The 27497-nt window shown below is 41.3% G+C and overlaps 1 pseudogene; it reads left to right on the top strand.

Moving 5' to 3' along the window:
- The window catches only part of LOC127081972 (uncharacterized), a 110579-nt pseudogene extending 96334 nt beyond the window's left edge, over window positions 1–14245 (top strand).
- The last annotated feature ends 13252 nt before the right edge of the window (window positions 14246–27497 follow it).

Genomic DNA, 27497 nt, shown 5'->3' with positions numbered 1-27497 from the left:
ATTCGTCTTTCGATGTCTGGTCGTGGTTTCTCTTCCCATTCATCGTCTTTCGATGTCTGGTCGTGGTTTCTTTCTCCCATTCATCCGTTGATGTCTGGTTGAGTCCTTCCTATTCGTCCGTTGGCGTCTAGTCGTGGTTTCTTTCTCCCATTCATCCGTTGATGACTGATTGAGTCCTTCTTATTCGTCCGTTGGCGTCTAGTTGTGGTTTCTTTCTCCCATTCATCCATTGATGTCTGGTTGAGTCCTTCCTATTCGTCCGTTGGCGTCTAGTCGTGGTTTCTTTCTCCCATTCATCCGTTGATGTTGGTTGAGTCCTTCCTATTCGTCCGTTGGCGTCTAGTCGTGGTTTCTTTCTCCCATTCATCCGTTGATGACTGGTTGAGTCCTTCCTATTCGTCCGTTGGCGTCTAGTCGTGGTTTCTTTCTCCCATTCATCCGTGATGACTGGTTAAGAGTCCTTCCTATTCGTCGGTTGGCGTCTAGTCGTGGTTTCTTTCTCCCATTCATCTGTTGATGTCTGGTCGAGTCTTTCCTATTCGTCCGTTGGCGTCTAGTCGTGGTTTCTTTCTCCCATTCATCCGTTGATGTCTGGTTGAGTCTTTCCCATTCGTCTTTCGATGTCTGGTCGTGGTTTCTCTTCCCATTCATCGTCTTTCGATGTCTGGTCGTGGTTTCTTTCTCCCATTCATCCGTTGATGTCTGGTTGAGTCCTTCCTATTCGTCCGTTGGCGTCTAGTCGTGGTTTCTTTCTCCCATTCATCCGTTGATGACTGATTGAGTCCTTCTTATTCGTCCGTTGGCGTCTAGTTGTGGTTTCTTTCTCCCATTCATCCATTGATGTCTGGTTGAGTCCTTCCTATTCGTCCGTTGGCGTCTAGTCGTGGTTTCTTTCTCCCATTCATCCGTTGATGTTTGGTTGAGTCCTTCCTATTCGTCCGTTGGCGTCTAGTCGTGGTTTCTTTCTCCCATTCATCCGTTGATGACTGGTTGAGTCCTTCCTATTCGTCCGTTGGCGTCTAGTCGTGGTTTCTTTCTCCCATTCATCCGTTGATGACTGGTTGAGTCCTTCCTATTCGTCTGTTGGCGTCTACTCCTGGTTTCTTTCTCCCATTCATCCGTTGATGTCTGGTCGAGTCTTTCCTATTCGTCCGTTGGCGTCTAGTCGTGGTTTCTTTCTCCCATTCATCCGTTGATGTCTGGTTGAGTCTTTGCCATTCGTCTTACGATGTCTGGTCGTGGTTTCTCTTCCCATTCATCGTCTTTCGATGTCTGGTCGTGGTTTCTTTCTCCCATTCATCCGTTGATGTCTGGTCGAGTCTTTCATATTCGTCCGTTGGCGTCTAGTCGTGGTTTCTTTCTCCCATTCATCCGTTGATGTCTGGTTGAGTCCTTCCTATTCGTCCGTTGGCGTCTAGTCGTGGTTTCTTTCTCCCATTCATCCGTTGATGACTGATTGAGTCCTTCTTATTCGTCCGTTGGCGTCTAGTTGTGGTTTCTTTCTCCCATTCATCCGTTGATGTCTGGTTGAGTCCTTCCTATTCGTCCGTTGGCGTCTAGTCGTGGTTTCTTTCTCCCATTCATCCGTTGATGTTTGGTTGAGTCCTTCCTATTCGTCCGTTGGCGTCTAGTCGTGGTTTCTTTCTCCCATTCATCCGTTGATGACTGGTTGAGTCCTTCCTATTCGTCCGTTGGCGTCTAGTCGTGGTTTCTTTCTCCCATTCATCCGTGATGATTGGTTAAGTCCTTCCTATTCGTCGGTTGGCGTCTAGTCGTGGTTTCTTTCTCCCATTCATCTGTTGATGTCTGGTCGAGTCTTTCCTATTCATGCGTTGGCGTCTAGTCGTGGTTTCTTTCTCCCATTCATCCGTTGATGTCTGGTTGAGTCTTTCCCATTCGTCTTTCGATGTCTGGTCGTGGTTTCTCTTCCCATTCATCGTCTTTCGATGTCTGGTCGTGGTTTCTTTCTCCCATTCATTCGTTGATGTCTGGTCGAATCTTTCCTATTCGTCCGTTGGCGTCTAGTCGTGGTTTCTTTATCCCATTCATCCGTTGATGTCTGGTTGAGTCCTTCCTATTCGTCCGTTGGCGTCTAGTCGTGGTTTTTGTCTCCCATTCATCCGTTGATGTCTGGTTGAGTCCTTCCTATTCGTCTGTTGGCGTCTAGTCGTGGTTTCTTTCTCCCATTCATCTGTTGATGTCTGGTTGAGTCCTTCCTATTCGTCCGTTGGCGTCTAGTTGTCGTTTCTTTCTCCCATTCATCCGTTGATGACTGGTTAAGTACTTCCAATTCGTCCGTTGGCGTCTAGGCGTGGTTTCTTTCTCCCATTCATTCGTTGATATCTGGTCGAGTCTTTCCTATTCGTCCGTTGGCGTCTAGTCGTGGTTTCTTTCTCCCATTCATCCGTTGATGTCTGGTTGAGTCTTTGCCATTCGTCTTACGATGTCTGGTTGTGGTTTCTCTTCCCATTCATCGTCTTTCGATGTCTGGTCGTGGTTTCTTTCTCCCATTCATCCGTTGATGTCTGGTCGAGTCTTTCATATTCGTCCGTTGGCGTCTAGTCGTGGTTTCTTTCTCCCATTCATCCGTTGATGTCTGGTTGAGTCCTTCCTATTCGTCCGTTGGCGTCTAGTCGTGGTTTCTTTCTCCCATTCATCCGTTGATGACTGATTGAGTCCTTCTTATTCGTCCGTTGGCGTCTAATTGTGGTTTCTTTCTCCCATTCATCCGTTGATGTCTGGTTGAGTCCTTCCTATTCGTCCGTTGGCGTCTAGTCGTGGTTTCTTTCTCCCATTCATCCGTTGATGTTTGGTTGAGTCCTTCCTATTCGTCCGTTGGCGTCTAGTCGTGGTTTCTTTCTCCCATTCATCCGTTGATGACTGGTTGAGTCCTTCCTATTCGTCTGTTGGCGTCTACTCCTGGTTTCTTTCTCCCATTCATCCGTTGATGTTTGGTCGAGTCTTTCCTATTCGTCCGTTGGCGTCTAGTCGTGGTTTCTTTCTCCCATTCATCCGTTGATGTCTGGTTGAGTCTTTGCCATTCGTCTTACGATGTCTGGTCGTGGTTTCTCTTCCCATTCATCGTCTTTCGATGTCTGGTCGTGGTTTCTTTCTCCCATTCATCCGTTGATGTCTGGTCGAGTCTTTCATATTCGTCCGTTGGCGTCTAGTCGTGGTTTCTTTCTCCCATTCATCCGTTGATGTCTAGTTTAGTCCTTCCTATTCGTCCGTTGGCGTCTAGTCGTGGTTTCTTTCTCCCATTCATCCGTTGATGACTGATTGAGTCCTTCTTATTCGTCCGTTGGCGTCTAGTTGTGGTTTCTTTCTCCCATTCATCCGTTGATGTCTGATTGAGTCCTTCCTATTCGTCCGTTGGCGTCTAGTCGTGGTTTCTTTCTCCCATTCATCCGTTGATGTTTGGTTCAGTCCTTCCTATTCGTCCGTTGGCGTCTAGTCGTGGTTTCTTTCTCCCATTCATCCGTTGATGACTGGTTGAGTCCTTCCTATTCGTCCGTTGGCGTCTAGTCGTGGTTTCTTTCTCCCATTCATCCGTGATGACTGGTTAAGTCCTTCCTATTCGTCGGTTGGCGTCTAGTCGTGGTTTCTTTCTCCCATTCATCTGTTGTTGTCTGGTCGAGTCTTTCCTATTCGTCCGTTGGCGTCTAGTCGTGGTTTCTTTCTCCCATTCATCCGTTGATGTCTGGTTGAGTCTTTCCCATTCGTCTTTCGATGTCTGGTCGTGGTTTCTCTTCCCATTCATCGTCTTTCGATGTCTGGTCGTGGTTTCTTTCTCCCATTCATCCGTTGATGTCTGGTTGAGTCCTTCCTATTCGTCCGTTGGCGTCTAGTCGTGGTTTCTTTCTCCCATTCATCCGTTGATGACTGATTGAGTCCTTCTTATTCGTCCGTTGGCGTCTAGTTGTGGTTTCTTTCTCCCATTCATCCATTGATGTCTGGTTGAGTCCTTCCTATTCGTCCGTTGGCGTCTAGTCGTGGTTTCTTTCTCCCATTCATCCGTTGATGTTTGGTTGAGTCCTTCCTATTCGTCCGTTGGCGTCTAGTCGTGGTTTCTTTCTCCCATTCATCCGTTGATGACTGGTTGAGTCCTTCCTATTCGTCCGTTGGCGTCTACTCGTGGTTTCTTTCTCCCATTCATCCGTGATGACTGGTTAAGTCCTTCCTATTCGTCGGTTGGCGTCTAGTCGTGGTTTCTTTCTCCCATTCATCTGTTGATGTCTGGTCGAGTCTTTCCTATTCGTCCGTTGGCGTCTAGTCGTGGTTTCTTTCTCCCATTCATCCGTTGATGTCTGGTTGAGTCTTTCCCATTCGTCTTTCGATGTCTGGTCGTGGTTTCTCTTCCCATTCATCGTCTTTCGATGTCTGGTCGTGGTTTATTTCTCCCATTCATCCGTTGATGTCTGGTTGAGTCCTTCCTATTCGTCCGTTGGCGTCTAGTCGTGGTTTCTTTCTCCCATTCATCCGTTGATGACTGATTGAGTCCTTCTTATTCGTCCGTTGGCGTCTAGTTGTGGTTTCTTTATCCCATTCATCCATTGATGTTTGGTTGAGTCCTTCCTATTCGTCCGTTGGCGTCTAGTCGTAGTTTCTTTCTCCCATTCATCCGTTGATGTGTGGTTGAGTCCTTCCTATTCGTCCGTTGGCGTCTAGTCGTGGTTTCTTTCTCCCATTCATCTGTTGATGACTGGTTGAGTCCTTCCTATTCGTCCGTTGGCGTCTAGTCGTGGTTTCTTTCTCCCATTCATCCGTTGATGACTGGTTGAGTCCTTCCTATTCGTCTGTTGGCGTCTACTCCTGGTTTCTTTCTCCCATTCATCCGTTGATGTCTGGTCGAGTCTTTCCTATTCGTCCGTTGGCGTCTAGTCGTGGTTTCTGTCACCCATTCATCCGTTGATGTCTGGTTGAGTCCTTCCTATTCGTCCGTTGGCGTCTAGTCGTGGTTTCTTTCTCCCATTCATCCGTTGATGACTGGTTGAGTCCTTCCTATTCGTCTGTTGGCGTCTACTCCTGGTTTCTTTCTCCCATTCATCCGTTGATGTCTGGTCGAGTCTTTCCTATTCGTCCGTTGGCGTCTAGTCGTGGTTTCTTTCTCCCATTCATCCGTTGATGTCTGGTTGAGTCTTTGCCATTCGTCTTACGATGTCTGGTCGTGGTTTCTCTTCCCATTCATCGTCTTTCGATGTCTGGTCGTGGTTTCTTTCTCCCATTCATCCGTTGATGTCTGGTCGAGTCTTTCATATTCGTCCGTTGGCGTCTAGTCGTGGTTTCTTTCTCCCATTCATCCGTTGATGTCTGGTTGAGTCCTTCCTATTCGTCCGTTGGCGTCTAGTCGTGGTTTCTTTCTCCCATTCATCCGTTGATGACTGATTGAGTCCTTCTTATTCGTCCGTTGGCGTCTAGTTGTGGTTTCTTTCTCCCATTCATCCGTTGATGTCTGGTTGAGTCCTTCCTATTCGTCCGTTGGCGTCTAGTCGTGGTTTCTTTCTCCCATTCATCCGTTGATGTTTGGTTGAGTCCTTCCTATTCGTCCGTTGGCGTCTAGTCGTGGTTTCTTTCTCCCATTCATCCGTTGATGACTGGTTGAGTCCTTCCTATTCGTCCGTTGGCGTCTAGTCGTGGTTTCTTTCTCCCATTCATCCGTGATGATTGGTTAAGTCCTTCCTATTCGTCGGTTGGCGTCTAGTCGTGGTTTCTTTCTCCCATTCATCTGTTGATGTCTGGTCGAGTCTTTCCTATTCGTGCGTTGGCGTCTAGTCGTGGTTTCTTTCTCCCATTCATCCGTTGATGTCTGGTTGAGTCTTTCCCATTCGTCTTTCGATGTCTGGTCGTGGTTTCTCTTCCCATTCATCGTCTTTCGATGTCTGGTCGTGGTTTCTTTCTCCCATTCATTCGTTGATGTCTGGTCGAATCTTTCCTATTCGTCCGTTGGTGTCTAGTCGTGGTTTCTTTATCCCATTCATCCGTTGATGTCTGGTTGAGTCCTTCCTATTCGTCCGTTGGCGTCTAGTCGTGGTTTCTGTCACCCATTCATCCGTTGATGTCTGGTTGAGTCCTTCCTATTCGTCTGTTGGCGTCTAGTCGTGGTTTCTTTCTCCCATTCATCTGTTGATGTCTGGTTGAGTCCTTCCTATTCGTCCGTTGGCGTCTAGTTGTCGTTTCTTTCTCCCATTCATCCGTTGATGACTGGTTAAGTACTTCCAATTCGTCCGTTGGCGTCTAGGCGTGGTTTCTTTCTCCCATTCATTCGTTGATATCTGGTCGAGTCTTTCCTATTCGTCCGTTGGCGTCTAGTCGTGGTTTCTATCTCCCATTCATCCGTTGATGTCTGGTTGAGTCTTTCCCATTCGTCTTTCAATGTCTGGTCGTGGTTTCTCTTCCCATTCATCGTCTTTCGATGTCTGGTCGTGGTTTCTTTCTCCCATTCATCCGTTGATGTCTGGTCGAGTCTTTCCTATTCGTCCGTTGGCGTCTAGTCGTGGTTTCTTTCTCCCATTCATCTGTTGATGTCTGGTTGAGTCCTTCCTATTCGTCCGTTGGCGTCTAGTCGTGGTTTCTTTCTCCCATTCTTCTGTTGATGTCTGGTTGAGTCCTTCATATTCATCCGTTGGCGTCTAGTCGTGGTTTCTATCTCCCATTCATCCGTTGATGTCTGGTTGAGTCCTTCCTATTTGTCCGTTGGCGTCTAGTCGTGGTTTCTTTCTCCCATTCATTCGTTGATGACTGGTTGAGTCCTTCCTATTCGTCTGTTGGCGTCTACTCGTGGTTTCTTTCTCCCATTCATCCGTTGATGTCTGGTCGAGTCTTTCCTATTCGTCCGTTGGCGTCTAGTCGTGCTTTCTTTCTCCCATTCATCCGTTGATGTCTGGTTGAGTCTTTGCCATTCGTCTTACGATGTCTGGTCGTGGTTTCTCTTCCCATTCATCGTCTTTCGATGTTTGGTCGTGGTTTCTTTCTCCCATTCATCTGTTGATGTCTGGTCGAGTCTTTCATATTCGTCCGTTGGCGTCTAGTCGTGGTTTCTTTCTCCCATTCATCCGTTGATGTCTGGTTGAGTCCTTCCTATTCGTCCGTTGGCGTCTAGTCGTGGTTTCTTTCTCCCATTCATCCGTTGATGACTGGTTGAGTCCTTCCTATTCGTCCGTTGGCGTCTAGTCGTGGTTTCTTTCTCACATTCATCCGTTGATGTCTGGTCGAGTCTTTCCTATTCGTCCGTTGGCGTCTGGTCGTGGTGTCTTTCTCCCATTCATCCGTTGATGTCTGGTTGAGTCTTTCCCATTCGTCTTTCGATGTCTGGTTGTGGTTTCTCTTCCCATTCATCATCTTTCGATCTCTGGTCGTGGTTTCTTTCTCCCATTCATCCGTTGATGTCTGGTTGAGTCCTTCCTATTCGTCCGTTGGCGTCTAGTCATGGTTTCTTTCTGCCATTCATCCGTTGATGACTGGTTGAGTCCTTCCTATTCGTCCGTTGGCGTCTAGTCGTGGTTTCTCTTCCCATTCGTCGTCTTTCGATGTCTGGTCGTGGTTTCTTTCTCCCGTTCATCCGTTGATGTCTGGTCGTGGCTTCTTTCCCATTCGTCTGTTGGCGTCTGGTCGTGGTTTCTCTTCCCATTCATCGTCTTTCGATGTCTGGTCGTGGTTTCTCTTCCCATTCGTCCGTTGGCGTCTGGTCGTGGTTTCTCTTCCCATTCGTCCGTTGGCGTCTGGTCGTGGTTCCTTTTTCCGATAAAAATCAAAATCCCCAATAGAGTCGTTGGTAAACGTCTTGTCTGGTCCATATCAAATCCCCAGTGGTGGTTGCCATTGGTGAACATCCTTTTCTTTGATCCGCGCAGAGTGCAAATTTCTACGGTTCTTTTGGTATTCAATCCTTGTTTACCTTGAATGTTTGACAGCTCTTCCTCTCACCCATTCAGTTTCCCAGTTGATTGAATAGGGGCAGCTGTAGCACCTCAAATTTGCATCCCCCATCCATGCATACATTTTCATTTTTAGGTCATTAACATCACATTAACATTACCTTATCATTGCATATCATGGTGTATCTTATCAGTCAAGACTGGTATCAGGAGAATTCATTTGTGCAAAAGGCAAGGGTTTTTCTTGAGATAAAGGCCCTATGGTTGTTCTAGAGAGCTTATGTGAACCCAAGGTTCATTTTGAAGCAACTTGACCAAGTGTTAGAGGCTCAAAGTCCACAGTGCAGTTTCAGGTCATCTGGGGCCCATAAAATTCAACTGCAAGTCAACTGAGGGCTAGGAGGTGGAGAAATGGTTTGAGACACTTCATTCATGTCCAAAAGAGGTTTAATCAACATGTCAAACATCTACCTTGAATATTTTGAGGCCAAATCAAAAGTTTCCCAAAATGGAAAGTGACCTGTAATTTCAAGTTTCCAAAAATGGCAAGTTTTTGGACCACTTTCAACTTGACTTTCCAACATCAAAGAAGCTTCAAATGAAATATTGTCCAACATGAAAGTTGAAGATCTTTCTCTCCCATTTCTAAAAAGTCCAAGATCATGAGCATCTGATGAATGGTTGAGGAGATATGATCAAATCATTGCCAAGTGTGCATGGAACTTCAAAAGGCCATAACTTTTGACTCATAACTCCAAAATGAGTGCCTCTTTTTTCATATTTCTTCTCATGGCATGTATTTTCCAAATAATTCATCATATTGCATGAAATTTCATCACATCACCATTTGCTCATTCATGCTCATTTTGGAGGGAAAATCATGAATTTGAATTTGGTGCATCATATGAGCTTTTTAACCATTCCAACATGTTCATGAGATGGTTTTAAGTGAAATTGCATGGCCATGTGGTACTGTTCACGTGGGATTGCCATGCATGAGGTGAAAATTCCAATTTGGTCATACACCTCTTTTCTTCTTAAAATTTCATTAGCCAAGCCGAAGCATGATTAGCAATGTGATTAAGACATGGTATAAAAGACTAATCCTAACCGAATTTCTCACAATTCATGATTCTAGATCTAGATTCAAACTTTCCCTCCAAAATTTCTCTCCACCATAATTCAAATTTTTTCCACACAACACTTGATTTTTCTTGCATATTCTTGTTCTCTGATCACCATTTGGTAGAATTCAAGCTTTGGTTTGAAGGAATTGGTGAAGAATCAAGCAAATCCATACATGAACATGAACATGGAGTTTTGAAGATTTAGCTAGATCCAAGCCTTTCCAAGAGTTGATTCGTGCTTCAGAAGTCATAATAAGGTTGCTAGAGTTGATCTACACACTTGCAAGGCCTTGAACACGCTACTGCCATTGTTGGAGCTTCAAGAGGTGTGATTTTCGAATGTCTTAATTCATGATTCTATGCATATGTTTAGATAGATCTTTGATTGCTGAGCATACTGATGTTTTTAGAATTAAAAATAGTGCAATATTCATGGAGATATGGTGATTGGAAGTTTTGAATGCAAATATGTTTTGAAACGATTTGCACGATACATGTTGTGTTAGGCTAAGATGATGATAAATTTGAATTCCTCATGTTGTAAGCTTTCAAATGGTGTACGTATTAGCGAATTCTGCAAAAAAATTGTTGGTGACCACTTTTCATCCACCGTCTTCATGAAGAAGACGGTGGTTTCCACCCTTGCGCCGCCGTGCTGCATAATCCTAGGGCTTGCCTGGTTCAAGCTTTCAAAAACCACTGTGGAAGCACCTTTAGCAATAGCCTCGTGTGTTCGAACCTTCGGCATAGCGTTTCAATTTTTATTTCAGTTTGACCTGGCGCTTGCATGGCTCTCTTGTGGCACTTCTATTGGACCACGCTTCATTGACTCATCCACGCAAGCTTGACTATTGATGTGGCTAGCCACATCAGATTAGTGGAACTGTGCGTTTTGGAGGCGCGCCTTGAGCCTCTAGTTCCTCAGTTCGAATCCACCTTGTGCCATTTCCAATTTCCATAGTCATTTCATATTTCATTTCAATATTTTCATGTTATTTCAATTTTTATTTCATTTTTATTCATGTACTTCAAAAAATCATAAAAAATACAAAATGAATCCAAATCACTTCCAATTTTTTTCTCATGATCATGTGTTTGTCTAGTATTTTATGGTGTTGATTTTATGATTTTACCATGTCTGAATTTTTAATTGTGTTGAATTGATTGAACATGTAACAAATGGACCATGCCTCATTCAAATTGATGTGAAATGCTCAAGAATGATCCAATTTCCATGAAATTTTATATGATGATTCCTAACATGTTGTAGGATGTTTGAGATTTTATTTGGAATTTTTAGCATTTTCCTTCTCTGTTTGGGACACATGATTGTATGGTGTGACAATGTGTGTCACACAATTTGATGTTGATCTTATTCATTTTCATTGCCTTGCCAATTGAGCTCCTCTGGTTACAATTTTTGGCATGATGATTGTGTTTGACATGTTGTGTGCACATAAAAATTTTCAGAATTGTTTGAGTCATTTTTGTTTTAATATGGAATTTTGATTCTTGTTGACCAATTGTGTGCACCTTTTGCTTGCCTTGCCTTCTCTTGGTTGAATGATGACTTTGCTTAATGCTTTTGATTTGGTCCTTTTTAGGACATGTTCTTACTTGTTTAAATGTGCTACATGTTGAGAATTGGTTGTTGTTTTGACTTTTTGCCTTACCTTTTACCCTAGCCTTGGTGCTAGTGGTTTGAACTCACATTTGAGCTGTGTATTTCAGGATCAAGCATCCAATCTCCATGGTTGATGTTGCCTCATCACTTGAGCTTTGATATTTGCTTTGCTTGCTAACATTTGATTGTGTTGTAGGTCTTTTGGTGGTGGATTCATTTGAATGAGTGCTCTTATGACTTGCTTGTTGTGTCTATTGGAATCACTATTGTTTGTCTGTTGACTGTTTGTCTGAATACCATACTGATTGTTTGGTTGTTTACACAGGTACATTAGTTGCTTAAGTTCATTACTTGAACTTTGCTTTGCTTGTGGTTGGCATACCACTTAGGTAATGACCTCTAACTTCATGTAGTCTAGAAGTCCTGCTATCTTGGCGGGCACCTGGCTGAAGCCCTCCTTAAGAGGCAATGTTTGTGATTGTTTACTTTTGTGCCTTGTACCTCAAGTCCTCCTAAGTGAAGAGGCAATTGGCAGATAAAAGGGATTTGCAATCAATCCCCTACTACTCAGTTGAGTCTTTCATCTTGCTCGCACTACTTTGCTGATGCATTTGAATAAACACCCAAGATCCCTGTATATAGAGTCAGTCATGTGAAGTAGAGTTCCTCATTCTGAACTCCCACACCTTCATTGATTGAAGCTCACCCAGGCCTGGGTTAAGAGCTATGAGGTCTTACCCTCATTACCTTTTCATCTGCTCACCCTGACGGTCAATGTCAGTGGTTAAGAGCTTCATCAGATACCCCTTCTAGTTGGCTTGTTTGTCGAGGTTGACATGACCCCTTGAATAAAGCCCAGCCTTGTGTGAGCCAATTGTTTGCATATAGTGTGTGATACCTGTGCTTGTGATTGCTTATTTGCTGTTTAGGCTAGCTTGCTTCCTGTGCGAGTTAGGTTCTGATTAGAGACCTCAACTTAGGGATCGTATGCATGACAACTTCTAGGCTCGAGTCGTAGTCTCCCTAGTAGCTTGTTATCTCCCTAGTCTCTGGTTAGGATAGAAGTTTTCTCCCTGTTAAGGGGAACTACGTCGCCCTGATCCTCATACCAGATGAGGTACGTAGGCAGGAGATTGAGCTGACCTCTCCGGGCAACCTTTTTGTTTTGTTTGTTGTTTGTTTGGAGTCTGACATAAGTCCAGCGATTGGCAGTCGGTTTCTTGTGTGTGTTTGTTTGTTTGGAGTCTGATGTAAGTCCAGCGATTGGCAGTCGGTTTCCTGTGTGTGTTTGGTTGTTCGGAGTCTGATGTAAGTCCAGCGATTGGCATTCGGTTTCCCGTTTGTTTGTTTGTCTGGAGTTGGATATAAGTCCATTGATTGGCATTCCGTTTCCAGTTGTGTGTCTTGTTTGACGTCTCAGCGTCTCCTTTCAGTGTTTTGTTTGGCGTGCGTTAGCCGAGCTACGAGTGCTCTGATTCTTACTCTGGTTAGAGAAGATACGTATGCATAGGATGCGATGTCCTAGCGAGCACGTTTCCCGTCCCCCCGAACTATGTTGACTCTGATGTTTGTTTCTGACAAACTACGTAGGACCAGGATGCGACATCCTGCCGAGTTACCTTCTTCCTTCTTTCATCTGTGTTTCTATTCCAGTTTTGTGCAGTTTTGAGCAGTTATTTAGCAACCTTATTCTATTCTTTTGAGCGTGGATCCCGTCGAGTACGATGGATGCGTAGGGGTGCTAATACCTTCCCTTCGCATAACCGACTCCCGTACCTATCAATCTCTGGTCGTGAGACCATTCCTTTCCAGGTTTACTTCGAGCGTTTCCTTTCCCGCCTTTGGGATAAATAACGCACGGTGGCGGCTCTGTTTCTTTTTCCCGCCAGTTTTTCGCGTAATGCGACAGATGGCGCTGTCAATCAGTATGGAAATGGTAGTGGGGCAGTGATTATTACTCCTTAAGGCACACATTTTTCTTTTACAGCAAGGCTAACTTTCAAATGCACGAATAATATGGCGGAGTATGAGGCTTATTTTATGGGTTTGGAAGAATGTATTGATCTTAGGATCAAACATCTTGATGTTTATGGCGATTCGGCCCTTGTTGTTAATCAGATTAAGGGTGAATGGGAGATGATTCAGCCTGGCCTCATACCATATAGAGATTATGCAAGGAGGATTTCAACTTTCTTTACTAAAGTTGACTTCCATCATATTCCTCGAGATGAGAATCAAATGGCGGATGCTCTCGCTACGCTTGCTTCAACGATTGTTGTCTATTATTGGAATGAAGTCCCAAATATTACTGTGATGCACTTGGATAGACCAACTCACGTGTTTGCAGTTGAGGAAGTAAAAGACGATAAGCCGTGGTATTATGATATCAAGTGTTTTCTCCGGAGTTAGACTTACCCGCCTGGGGAATCTATTAAAGATAAGAAGACTTTGAGGAGATTATCTGGCAATTTTTACCTTATTGGTGATGTGCTTTACAAGAGGAATTTTGACATGGTTCTGCTTAGATGCGTGGATAGACACGAAGCAGACCTGTTGATGACTGAGGTCCATGAGGATTCATTTGGTACTCATTCCAATGGACATGCCATGGCGAAAAAGATGTTGAAAGCAGGCTACTATTGGCTGACAATAGAGTCTGACTGCTGCAAGTTTGTGAAGAAATGCCACAAGTGTCAGATTTATGGGGATAAGATTCATATTCCCCCGACACTTCTGAATGTTATTTCCTCACCATGGCCTTTCTTCATCTGGGGAATTGACATGATTGGAATGGTTGAGCCTAAGGCGTCGAACGATCATCGTTTTATTCTCGTAGTCATTGATTACTTCACCAAATGGGTTGAAGCGGCATCGTATCCAAATGTGACCAGGCAGGTGGTTGTAAGGTTTATCAAGAACCAACTCATATGTCGGTATGGTGTGCCAGACAAGATCATTACTGATAATGGATCTAACTTGAACAATAAGATGATGAAAGAGCTGTGTAGTGAGTTCAAGATTGCACATCATAATTCTTCTCCCTATAGACCCAAGATGAATGGGGCTGTTGAAGCTGCTAACAAGAACATCAAGAAGATTATTCAGAAGATGGTCGTTACATACAAAGATTGGCATGAGATGCTACAATTCGCTTTGCATGGCTATCGTATATCCGTCCGCACTTCAACAGGGGCAACCCCTTTCTCCCTTGTACATGGCATGGAGGCTGTGCTCCCCATAGAGGTCGAGATCCCAACAATGAGAGTCTTGATGGAAGCCAAGTTGACTGAGGCTGAATCGGTTCAGAGTCGTTATGACCAACTGAATTTGATTGAAGAGAAGAGATTAACTGCCATGTGCCATGGTTAGTTACATCACAAAGGATGAAGAAAGCCTTTGATAAGAAGGTCAAGCCTGGTGTGTTCCGAGAAGGTGACCTCGTGCTCAAGAAAGTCTTGTCTTTCGCGCCCGATTTCAGGTGCAAGTGGACTCCAAACTATGAAGGTCCATATGTTGTTAAGAGAGCCTTTTCAGGCGGTGCTTTATTGCTCACAACTATGGATGGAGAGGATTTCACTCGTCTTGTGAATTCAGATGCAGTCAAAAAATACTTCGCCTAAAACTAAAAACAGAATGTCTCGCTAAGTTGAAAACCCGAAAGGGCAGCTTAGGCAAAAATGAGCATCTCGGTGGATTGAAAACCCGAAAGGGAGATCCAGGCAAAAATTAGAGACATGAATATATCCCGCTAGATTGAGTACCTCACCTTGGGGCAATCTAGGCAAAAATTAGGGATTTGGCAAGTAACTGCATCTTGACCAGACTTTGTTCGATGACTATCATCTGTCAAAGATTCTCGCTCAGTCATCATCAACTGAATTTTCGAATACAGTGGATTCAAAGTTGGTGGAGAAACGGTCATTATGTTCGATGTATCCCTTTTCCATGTATATCACCAATTTCAAATTTGTAAAGATCCATGGAGTCTCGCCATTTGCAGACTACCATTCTTTTAAATAAATTTGAGCCTTTATCAAATTCTTTGCACTCTTGTTTGTTTCTGTTTAACAAATGTTTGCATGTTTTAATTGATAAATATCATTGTTTTAAACAAATAAAGTTTTCATAAATAAACTGGTTTTAAACAAAGTGAACATTCACAATGACAGAGAGGATAAGTGGAATATCCTCAGTGCTTTCCCAAGGATCGTATGATCACCAAATGGTAAGACATTTGTTCATATTCTGGCATTCTTGATCCCTGTATCCTCTTAATCAGCTTTCAAGTTGTCTCCCCAGCGAGCGCAAAAAGAGTAGTACATCATCAGCTTCCCAGAGAGTCTGGTATGAGGAATTCTCCTTGATGGCAGTGGTTTAATCGGTCTTATGGATTGCTTTCCCCTAGAAGATTTTTGGATGTTCATCCAATGCATCCCCGGGTTTTTGCCTCGATGTTTTAGAGATGTGTATCCCTCTATATCAGACACTAGCATTTATGTTTTATCATTTGTATGGTTGTCATCCCTTGTGTGGACTGACCTAAAATCCCTTATAGATTGATAAAAGTTGATATGCTATCTACTCACGAGGAAGTTTGTCTTTCCCCAGCATGAGTAAGAATCTCCAGCGGAGTAGGCATGTCTTCCCTGCAGAGCTATCTTTCCAGATATTTGTCTCCTCAAAAGGAAGTTGCCTAGTGCAGTTGATGAAGGGCTTATTTCCCGTTTCATTTATTTTGAGAAGAGGTATCCCCGGTATGTCGCTTGTTGGTGAAGGATTCATTTCCAATTTCCCCAGCCAGGGTAGTTTTCCTCAAGAGCATTTGCAGCTTGTCCCAGTAGGGTTGCCAGACCAGAGTTTGATGTTTCTATCTCCTCCGAGTCTGAAAATTTCTTCTAGCATTCAGAGCTGGTGGTGAAGATGTTTATTTCCTTCCCTAGTGGAGCAAAATGTTATTTTTCCCCTTTGTAGAGTTTCCTCTCCAGCAGATAGAAGGGAGTGTTTTGATTGGTATACATCTGATTGGTGGTTGTTCCCCACAGAGATTTACATCATTCCTTGATAAGCTTCCCCAGTAGAGTTCCTTCTCTGGCGGATCTTATTAAACCACCTGTCCCCGAGAGAGTTGATGGAAACTCCCCGACAGATTTTCTGCATCTTCCTTATGTCAGGATTGTTTTCTCCTGGAAGACTTCTCATTTGCAGAGTATTATTTCTTGCAGTTGGAAGCTTTGACTTTGCCTATCCCCAGCTATGGTTAAGGTCTTCCCTTGTTTACTCCTATTCCAGAGATGATCCCCATCAGAGTTGAGTTCTCTGTTTAATCGTCTTCTTTCGCTGCTCCTGAATACATTTTCTTTGTATCCTCAGTGAGTGTAGCTTTGGGATAGGGTTCTATATCCTCGATGATTTATTTTCATCCTTCTCGGGTTGTTCCCAAGCTGAGTTCTCTAGTAGGCTTCGCCCTTCTTGTCGAGACGTTTTCCGAGTGTCTGTTCGTGATTCTTGGATTTGTTTGTGTTAGATATGTCTGTTTGTCAGCATTAATCATACACAAATCATGCATATACATGCATAATCATAGCATTCAGATATTCATGATGCATTCTTTGCCATATATCTTTGCTTGTTATCTCCTTCTATGGGTGGAAAGTTCTTCCCCAAGCAAATGTTTGCGTCTGATCTCTCCATACAGAGTCAACCCCATAGGCAAAAAGTGTCTATCTTTTCTTCTTTCTTCCCCACTGAGTTATGTCCTCGTGGATGATTATTCTTTCAGTTTCCTCCCCAGTTGTATATCAGGATCCCCTGAGTTATATCCTCACCGGGTTGAGTCTTGTTTGATTGTGTCCTTCTAGTTTGTTCCTAGATGGATTTTCTTTCTTATTATCCCCTGTAGTTCCATGTGGTTTAGTTGTTTAATTGCTTAGTAACCAGTAATTGTTCATCCTTTCCCCATCGGATTTTCTGGCCTTCTACCCAGTAACTGGTAGTTGTAAGTCCTATTTCTATGGTTTTCTACCCAGTAACTGGTAGATGTAATCCCCTCTTTGTTGGTTATCTTTACCCAGTATTCGGTATTGATATTCCTTCGTTTTTGAGTATACTACCCAATAATCGGTGATATATCTCTTGGATAATTGCTTTTGTCAGGAAATTTATCCCTAGTGAGTCATCTTTCATTTACCCTTATTGGGTGATGATTGTTTCTCCTTCTGATTGGTCATCATTGTATACCCAGTAACCAGTATCCCAATGTCTTTTCTTTTCGCTCGATTTATCCTTTATTAACCTAGTAACTGGTTATGGATTATCTTCCATGCGAGTATCTTATCTACGTTTTTACCCATATAACGGTAGTAGATAATATATCTCATGCTCTCTTCAGTCGAAGTCTTTTTCTTCCCTAGTCGAGTAAGATTCGTATTTCCTTGTGGAATCGAATGTCCGTCCTGTAAGTCAAGTTTGCTTTTTCAGCCCTCCTTTCGGATGATGAGTGTCTTGGATATGTTCCCAATTCACGCCTGGTTGGTCTCCTATTATATGCCCAGTAACCGGTATCCCTGGTGTTCCTTCCTTCTGCTCCCTATTATGACTTTTTGTCCCCTATGGAGTCATATTTTTCTGAGTTGAGATGTGCCTTTTAGGTCCTCCTCAAATGTTTTGGATGATTGATATATTTCACCCTTATACCAGTCTTAGATATTCTTTCTCCCTGAGCATGTTGTTCTCTCACCCAGTAACCGGTGTTTTGATAACATGTCTCTCTTTGAGTTTATTACCCAATAACCGGTAATATCTCGTTGTTTCTTTCTCAGCTGAGTCCTTTGTGGACATCCCCGTCTGAGTCCAGATTTTTTATCCGATGTGTCCTTTGTGGATAGTTTTACTGTATTGGCATATTCCCCAATACATGCATCTTTGCGTCAGCTCGAGTCTTTCCATCTATTTATTTTCATGGAACCCCCTCGTGTCTCCCAGCAAGTTTTCAAGTCGTGACCTGCTCACGCATTTTTACTTTATTTCCCCCCAGAGTCTCTGTCTCCCTAGTGAGTGTGTTACTCCTATGGATTTTCAGTTTCTCCCAATTTCTTTTCCTTGGTGGCAATTATTCACCATGAAGATTTTATTTTTTGCATACATACATTTGCATCATGAGGTCTCTTAGGGACAAAATTTTTGTCTCTTTGTTATTATTTAAGCTCATTCTATCTCGTCGAGACGAAGATTTTAACCTTCACATCTCCGACTAGAATGACCTTAAATAGGGCATCTGTAAGACCCTAATTTTGACCCTAAGATCCCTCATGGCATCATGTTATTGCACAAGTGCATTGCCTCAAGGATCATAGCATGTTTGGCTCCTTAACCCTAGGGTTGGGACTTGTTTGAGTGTTTTGAGATCACCAAGCATGCTTATATTGCATATTATTGCTTTTCTTATTTGATTACTAACCAAAAGCACAAAAATATGTCACTAACTCTTTTGGTTTTGAAGCTCAAGTGATCATGTGCTCCACAATGCTCCTAGGAGGCTCCTAAGCCCAATGCAATGGCTAGATGAAGATGAGAAAAAGCATGACAATGGTCCACAAAGTTCCTAATCATCATATATGTCTCCCAAGTATCTCAATTTGCCAATTTAATCAAGATAACCCAAAGGGCTTGAAGATTGTTTCCCAACGAAACTCTAATTTCACTTTGCTTTGACTGTGCCTTGCCTATGAAGCAATCTCAACCTATGATCAAATTTAATCAAGGGAAGTTCTTTCATTTATCATTTTATGTGTATATGAGCCTATTTGAGGCCCCTCAATCATTTATTCATCAAGATTGGAAGTTTGACCTTGAAAAGTTGACTAGTCAAGTCATCTGACTAAGCTGAGGATCAATGAGCTATAATGTTTGATGTGTTTGTCAAATGAATATGACCCCAAGAGAATAAATGTTCCTAAGAACCATATGAACAACTTTCATGTTCATGAAAAATCCATTTGAAGCTTTTAAGGTCATCATTAATTTCAAAATATTATAGGTCATTTTGACTGAAACCCTAATTTTGGGTCACCTTACCAAGGGCATAACTTCCTTAATTTTTATGATTTTGAGGTGAGACAAAAGGAATTGGAAATATTGAGATGTCTAATTAAAATTTTATGTTAGACAAAATTTCATAATCCTAAAATAAATGCATGTGATAATGAAAAACATTATAGGTCATCTTGGACCTAATTCATTGAATTTGAAAAAAGTACCCAACTTCAAATGCCCATAACTTTATCATATAAAATCTAAATTATGCAAACTTTGAGTCTAGATTGACCATCTTGAAAATATATACAACTTTGATGATGAAGCTTTTTTCATTTGAAGCTTGTATCATAAAGACATAGGGGTTTGATTAAGCTTACTTTTGGTGAACTTTTTTAAAATGATTTGAACATGTTTTGTACTTGAATTTTCCCAGCCAGTTTTGATAAATTTGCACATGCCAAATCATTTCTTACCCAACATGACTTTTGTTCCTTATTTCAAGATATTTCCAACCATTACTCACAATAATCCTTGGGGTCTACCATTTGGGAGTTTCGAATTTCTTTTCATTAATGTGCATTCTTGATATTTTGTGTTAAAACTTGGTATGCAAGCATTTCCCACTTCATGTGCACGTCCAAATGCCTTCTATGTGAACTCATCAAGTTGCTTCAGCCATCCATGGGCGTCTCACACACCCACAAAGGCCCATGCATTCAAATTCCAAATTCCATGCACACGAGCAAAGTGTGATGAGCAGCCACATTCAGCTATAAATAAACACCTCATGAGCTTCATTTCAAAACCTTTTGGAGATCCCAATTGCTGCTGTACTGAAACCATAGCCCTCACTAAAGGAATCACTCATACTTGATTAGGAATTTTTCAGATTTTCGAGCTTGAAACCATAGCCCTCACTAAAGGAATCACTCATAATCTCAAACTTTTTGGATATGAAATTCCTAATTCAATGTAGATTTCTTACGTTTTGGTGGTTCTCTGAAGTCCTCATACTTGAAGCAAGATTTTGATGCATTTAATTTGCCATTTCATGAACAATCCGTGTGGACACCATGATTTTCTCCTTAATCTTTCTCTCAATATAGGAAGAGTGAGGGAAATTCAATGGTACAGTGATGATCTAAATCACAAGAGCTTTATTTCCATGGCCTTGTTTTTCATTTTCATTGAGATTTGTTTTCTGCAACTTTTGGCCGGAATCTGTTGCTTCGCCAGAGAAGACGGTGGTTTCCACCGCCATCACCATGTGTGTTACTCCCTGGCCCTTGGGTCTTGCTTCCATGATCTAATCGTGTGCATCCGTTTTAATTACTTCATTTAATTCTTTGTGTGACACGTTTGACTTATGTGTAGCGTGTGCCATCAGATCTAAGCCATCCACAAGTGCCACGTCAATTAATGAACTGAATCATGTGGCCCAGGCTTTTACGCTTATTTCATTTTTCTTTTTATTTTCTATTAATTCATTTCATTTTCAAAAAATCATTAAAAATTCATTTGAAGTCAGAAAAATATGAGACCAATTCCAAAATTTTCTATGAAAAATGTAGTTTCATATTATGATTTTTAATTATTTTTGTGACTTCATTATATATTTTTTATGAATTACTTGGTTTTTAATGATTTTAATTCATTTTAAAATACTTTCTGACTTTTAAAAAATACAAAAATATTTTCATAACATCTATGGATCATGATAAGTCAATGAAAAATAGTCTCAACAATTTCTTGTTTGTTTTGAGATTATTTGAGATTTTAATTCATAATATGCTATTTTTGGTTGTTTTTAATTGATTTTAATTAGTTTCTGATTTCAAAAATTTGTGAGAAAATTAGTCAAAGTTTGTTTGACTATGTTGAACCTATGAGAATTTAAGTGGACTTTTTGAAGTTGATTTGAATTGAATTTGAGGTTCAACTTTGTTTGTTTATTTTTTATTTTTGTTTTCTTTTAATTCAAAAAATACCAAAAAAATATTGTGGTCTTCTTGACTTGTTATATTGATTCTTCTTCTGTTTGGTGTTGATTGAGGTTGATTTGATTCAACTTTGATCAAATTCATTGGATATTTTGGTTTGAAAATCCTTAAGGATCATCACCTAGAAAGATGAATGAATTTGATCAAGGATGAGTTATCCCTTGATCAATTGGGCTTGGTTGTTGACTTCTTACCCCTTCCCTTTCATCTTCATCCCTTTCTTTCCATCAATGGCCAATGAGTTAATGTCTTGAGGTTGGTCTTGACAAATAGAAGTTTAATCTTCTTTGATCCAAACCAAATTCAACTTGATCCATGATCAAGTGAATTATTTTATGTCAAAGATAGGTTACTTTTTAGTCAAGCAAATAATCAAAAGTCAATACAAGGCCCTTCCCCTTTTGTTTGGCATGGCAAGTTTATGGAGCTTGGCTTACTAGTCATGACCTCTAACTTGTGTTCTTTGCCTATATTCTTATTGACCGGCCTCAGATAGGTGTGACTACTACATTAGTCCACTTACGATTGCTTAACATAGCACTACATTGTCTTATGGAAAGCTAACATAACTCTACTAACTACTAACTTTAATTTGAGCTTTTAATTTCTCATCATTTACATTTAATGTCATTTATTTCTTGCTCATTATTCATCTTGATTTTCATCTTTGCTCACTTGAGCACATATTTTATGTTTATGCCATTTTTCTTTTGCTCATTTAAGCCCATTATTGTATATAAATATATTGCTATTTTGTGTTGTTTGTGTTTGTTTTAATGTGAACCAAAATGCAAAAGGAGAAAGGACTTAGAATTAGGATTTACCCATGCTTAAAGGAGTTCAATAGCAACTAGGCCTCATGCCTTTAGAATGCAAAATTTGTTGAAGAGCAAATAGGCCTCATGCCTTTAGAATGCTAAAATTCATAGTTGACTTCAAAGGACTTCTCCTCAAACTTATTCTTTATCCATTCCCTTTATTGTGTTGTGAGCTTTTTGATGTGTGCTTTTGTGTGATAGGAACCTCATCTTAAGATTGTGAAAAGAGGACCATTGTCATGAGTAGCCAAGTTGAGAGCCAAGCCAAATGGAGATCCTAGGAGCTTGAATTCAAGTTATTGATTGCTTGTTTGTGTGCTAAGTCCAAAGGAAAGGAGCATCTTGAGTCATCTCTATGACTCCAAGAAAATGAACTCCAAGGGTTATTTTTCCCCTCTTATCTTTGTATGCTTTAGGAATATCCCTTCTATCTTCTCCCCACTCTAACCAAGCCAAAAATAATTTTCAAAACTTTGACTTTATTTAAAATTTGAAACCTAGGCCTTAGGCCTTTGACTTTTCAAAATAATTGTCATAAATAATCATTGTAAATAAACTTTAATCCAACTATGACCTCATTTTGTAAATAAATTTAACTTGTAAATATAACTCATTTCAAGTTGTTTTGTGGTTCTAATGGCCACTTGTTAAAACCTTTTCAAAAACATTAGTCATAGGTTTGAGTTATCATAGTGGTTGATGTGAATCTCACCTCATCCTTAGTGTTGGATTATAAGCCTTCCATGCTTATTATAGGGTTTACCTCTCACTAGCATGTTGAAGCCTTCCTCACATGGTGGATTGTTGGTTTAGGTTGAGTTTTCTCCCTTTGATAACAAAAGACCTTAAGGCTTTTGATTAAAATCAATTCACCAATCTTTGAGATTTTTACCCCGAACAACGAGGTTTTGATCCTCCTTCTTGATGGTACGTAGGCAATGGGTTCATCCATTCAAACAACAAAATTTGTAAATATAATCTATTCTCTTCTCATCCCTCCAATCTTTTGCACAAATCTTTTCACAAATACCAACCCATAACACCTATTTGCAAAAAGGGTTCTGTCGCATTACGCGAAAAACCGGCGGGAAAAGGAAACAACAAAGCCGCCACCGTGCGTTATTTATCCCAAAAGAGGGAAAGGAAACGCTCGAAGTAAACCTGGAAAGGAATGGTCTCGCGACCAGAGATGGATGGGTACGGGAGTCGGTTATGTGAAGGGAAGGTATTAGCACCCCTACGCATCCGTCGTACTCGACGGGATTCACGCTCAAAAGAATAGAAGAAAGGTTGCTAGAAACTGCTGAAAACTGCACACACACTGGAAACAAACACAGATGAAAGACGGAAAAAAGGTAACTCGACAGGATGTCGCATCCTGGTCCTACGTAGTTTGTCACACAAACATCAGAGTCGACGTAGTTCGGGGGAAGCGGGAAACGTCCTCGCTAGGATGTCGCCTCCTATGCATATGTATCTTCTCTAACCAGAGTAAGAATCAGAGCACTCGTAGCTCGGCTAACGCACGCCAAACAAAACACAAACAGGAAACCGACTGCCAATCGATGGACTTACGTCAGACTCCACACACACAGGCAAACATGGAAACTGAATGCCAATCGCTGGACTTACATCAGACTCCGAACCAACAAACACACACAGGAAACCAACTGCCAATCGCTGGACTTATGTCAGACTCCAACACAACACAAAGGGACACGGGAAACCAACTGCCAATCGCTGGACTTACGTCAGATTCCAACTCAACACAAAGGGGTTGAAAAAGGAAAAGGTTGCCCGGAGAGATCAGCTCAATCTCCTGCCTACGTACCTCATCTGGTATGGGGATCAGGGCGACGTAGTTCCCTTTAACAAGGAAAAGAACTTCTATCCTACCCAGAGACAAAGGGAGATAACAGACTACTAGGGAGACTACGACTCGAGCCTAGAAGTTGTCATGCATAGGATCCCTATGTTGAGGTCTCTATCCTAACTTGCACAGGAAGCAAGCTAGCCTAAACAGTACATCATCCAACATAAGCACAAGAGAGCAAGCACACACACTATATGCAAACAAGTGGCTCATACAAGGCTAGGCTTTAGTCAAGGGGTCAAATCAACCTCGACAAACAAGCCATCTGGAAAAAGGGTGTTGTTAGCTCTTAACCCTAACATTGAGAGTTAGGGTGAAGCAGATGAAATGAGAATGAGGGTAAGACCTCATAGCTCTTATCCCTGGCCTGGGAGAGCTTCAGACAAATGAAAGTGTGGGAGTCCAGAATGTGGGACTCTACTCCACATGACTGACACAACCAGATCTTGGGTTCTTATTCAAAGTGCATCAACACAGGGTGTGAGCAGGATGACTGACACAACTGAATAGCAGGGGATGCATTGCACATCCCTTGTATCTACCAATGCCTCTTCACTTAGGAGGTCTTTGAATGTACAACGCACAAAGATAAACAAACACAAGCATTGCCTCTTAAGGAGGGCTTCAGACAGGTGCCTGCCAAGGTAACATGACAGGTCTTCCAGACTACATGAAGATCAAGGAATTATACCTCAGTGGTATGCCAACCACAAGCACAAAGCAAAGTTCAGATGAACTTAAAGCAACTTAGGTACCTGTGGAAACAGCTAAACCAATCAGTATAAAATCCAGACAATCAGACAACAGTCAATATCAAACAGACAACCCAATATGCAACACATGAGCCATAAACACAAGTTAATTGCTCTCAGAGCCTACAAAACAAACCAATGTTAGCCAACAATAACAAATGATCAAGCTCAAATGAAGGAGCAACATCAACCATGGAGATGTATACTTGAACCTGAAATTCACAACTAAAATGTAAGTAACAAACCACTAGGTCAAAGCCTAGGGTCAAAGGTGAATCAAAAATCCAAAACAGAAGCTCAAACTCAACATGAATCATATTTATTCAATCAACAACAAGTCCTAAAAACGACCAAACCAAAATCAATAGGCAAGTTCATGTATTAGGCAAGAGAAGTCAATGACCAATTTAAGGCACACATTTGATCATCATGAATGAAAATTTCCAATCAAAACAGAAATGATTCAAATAATTCTGGAAAAATTCATGAGCATTCAACACATCTAACATGATCATCACACAAAGAATCAAAAGCATTAGAGGTCATTTGGCATGGGAATCAAATTGCACAAGCAAGACAACCAAATGTGTGACACAAATTGTCACACCATGCAAACATTGGCATAAAACAGAAATGGTACATGATAAAAATACCAAACCAAGCCTCACAGGTCCATCAATATGTCAATCACCATGTAAAATTTCAAGTCCATTGGATTAAAATCAAGCATTTCATGATAGAAAGAGTAAGGCAATGTCACAAATGCACCTATGTTCAATCAACCTAGAGCAAATAAAATTCCAGCCATGCAAAACTTTCAAACTCATCATCATAAAAAACTAGACAAAACAAGGATCATTTTGCAAAAAATTGGGAGTGATTTGATGCATTTTTCAATTTAATATGAATTTTAGAAGTTGGAGAAAAAATGAAAGTCAACATGAACATGTGCATGGAAATTTGGAGGGAAAACATGAAAATATGATGAACATTTGAATTATTGCCTTCGCTGGGAATCGATCCTAGTACATTTTCAAATTGAGCGCGCCAAGGCATGAAACGACACCGTTTCCATTCAAAACCCTAGAATTGCCCATAATCTGTCACTAATGTCCAGAAAACCGATGCTACGCATGCATCTTCATCTTCTTCATGATGAAGATGATGAATGTTCTTATCAAATTTCCAGAAAATTCCAGAAATGTCCAGAAATCAAAAAAATCTATATCATTGGAACGGTTACATCATGAGGATCACAGATCAAACAATATTTCATGCTAATTCATCAAGAATAGGGAGAATCAAGCAAAATCATTTTTGAATACAAAACTTCAAACGCACATAACTCAATGAATAATACACCATTTCACACAATTTTTAGCTCAGAATTCACAGCAAACAAAGATCTACACAAATATACACATAGATTTGAGAATTGTGAAGGTCAAAAAACTCACCTCTTGAAGAGCAGGTTCTTGTTTTGCACGATCCAAGGCTCCAAATGATCCAGATCAATTCCAGGATGCTTGTAGAGGTGATTGATGAAGAAATTGAAGCTCCAACACGTGTGAATCCTGCTTAATTTGAAAACTCCATTAACACCTTCAAGCTTCAAGGATGATTGAATATGGCACGAATTCTTCAAAATGCACGTTGAATCACACTCTAAACTTCACCAGGATCCACAATTATGCAAGGAAATGAGTGTTTGTGTGAAGAATTTGGAAGTTCTTTGTGAGAGAATTTTTTTATCAAAATTCCAAATCTAGATCTGAAAATGTGTGTTCCCTCCAATTCAGTTGTGATTAAGCTTTTATATGCTTTGCTAATGAATCTGAAATTAAGCTTAAGCCATGTTTAATTGGGATTAGAAAGAAATAAGGTGCATGCACAAATTTGCATTTTCACCTCATGCATGAGATGTACACGTGAACAGTGCACACCAAGGCCCAAATTCACTCAAAATTACTCCATGCACACATTAAAATTGGAATTACATGCATGTGATCAACCAATTTTGATTTTGGCAAATTTCCTTCAAAAACTTCATGAATAAGCAAGTGACCATGTGATAACAATTCATGCAATGTGATGAGGTATTTGGAAAGTATGAGTCAAAAGGAGAATTTTGCAAAAAGAACCACCAAATTTGGAGTCTTGGTTCAAAAGATATGGTCATTTGAAGTTTTAAGCACACTTTGCCATGATTTGATCATAACTCCTCAACCATTCATCAGATGCTCATGATCTTGGACTTTATGGAAATTGGAGAGAAAGATATTCAACTTTAATGTTGGACACAAATTCATTTGAAGCTTCTTTGATGTTGGAAAGTTGAGTTGAAGTTGGTCCAAAAACTTGCCATTTTTGGAAACTTGAAATTACAAGTCACTTTCCATTTTGGAAACTTTTGATCTGGATTCAAAATCTTCAAGGTAGACACTTGAAATGATGAATGAACCTCTTTGGGACATGAATGAGGTGTCTCACACCATTTCTCCATCTCCTAGCCCTCAGTTGACTTGCAGTTGACTTTTATAGGCCTCAGATGACTTGGACATGTACTGATGACTTTTGAACCTCTAGCCTTTGGACAAGTTGCTTCAAAATGATCCTAGATTCATGTAAGCTCCCTAGAACAACCATAGGGCCTTTATCTCATGGAAAAACCCTTGCTCTCTTGCATAGATGGATTCTCCTGATCAGTTTTGACTGATGAGATGCAACATGATATGCAATGACAATGTTAGTGTAATGTCAATGTGATGTTAGTGACCTAAAAATGAAATGAATGTACAAATGGGAGGTGCAAATTTGAGGTGCTACAGGTTCCCTTAGGGTACTAAGGATGTTTTGGGTGCGTAAAACCTTCCCATTTCATAACCAACCCCCTAACCTAGATCTCTGACATTTTTTAGTTTTTGATTTGAAAAACTTCTTAATTGACTTTTGTTCACCTTTTAGCCTTTCCGTTTAATTTAGCTTTTAGAGATTAGGTTTCTTCCCTTTAGAGGTGCGATTTGGCCAGGGCAAGGAGTGCCTCTCTGATTCACATCCATTTTGGTACTCAACATGGCGTGACGTTTCGAATGAGGTAGAGTTTGAGGCCTTAAGCTGACATCAGCGTCGGCGACGGTCGCCGGTGCAATGAATCAAGATGGACGGTGAGTTACGCACGTTTGGAATTAAGTTTAAAACCTGTTTACTTGTATAAGTCAATAGGGATGAGTGTTTGGGCTCAATCATTGAGGCCCATGGAAATTTTCTCTTTACACACCGTTTCTCTGATACACCCCCCAGCGTTTATAAAGGAAACTGAAACGGGCTTCACCAAGCCCATTTGGGCTCTTGCTAACTCACCCTGAATTTCAGTTTACACCCCCTGTTTGGAGTGT

This window comes from Lathyrus oleraceus, chromosome 5 (genome assembly GCF_024323335.1).
Source record: "Lathyrus oleraceus cultivar Zhongwan6 chromosome 5, CAAS_Psat_ZW6_1.0, whole genome shotgun sequence".
In the NCBI taxonomy this organism is placed as follows: domain Eukaryota; kingdom Viridiplantae; phylum Streptophyta; class Magnoliopsida; order Fabales; family Fabaceae; genus Lathyrus; species Lathyrus oleraceus.
This window is presented reverse-complemented; position numbering and strand designations above follow the sequence as displayed.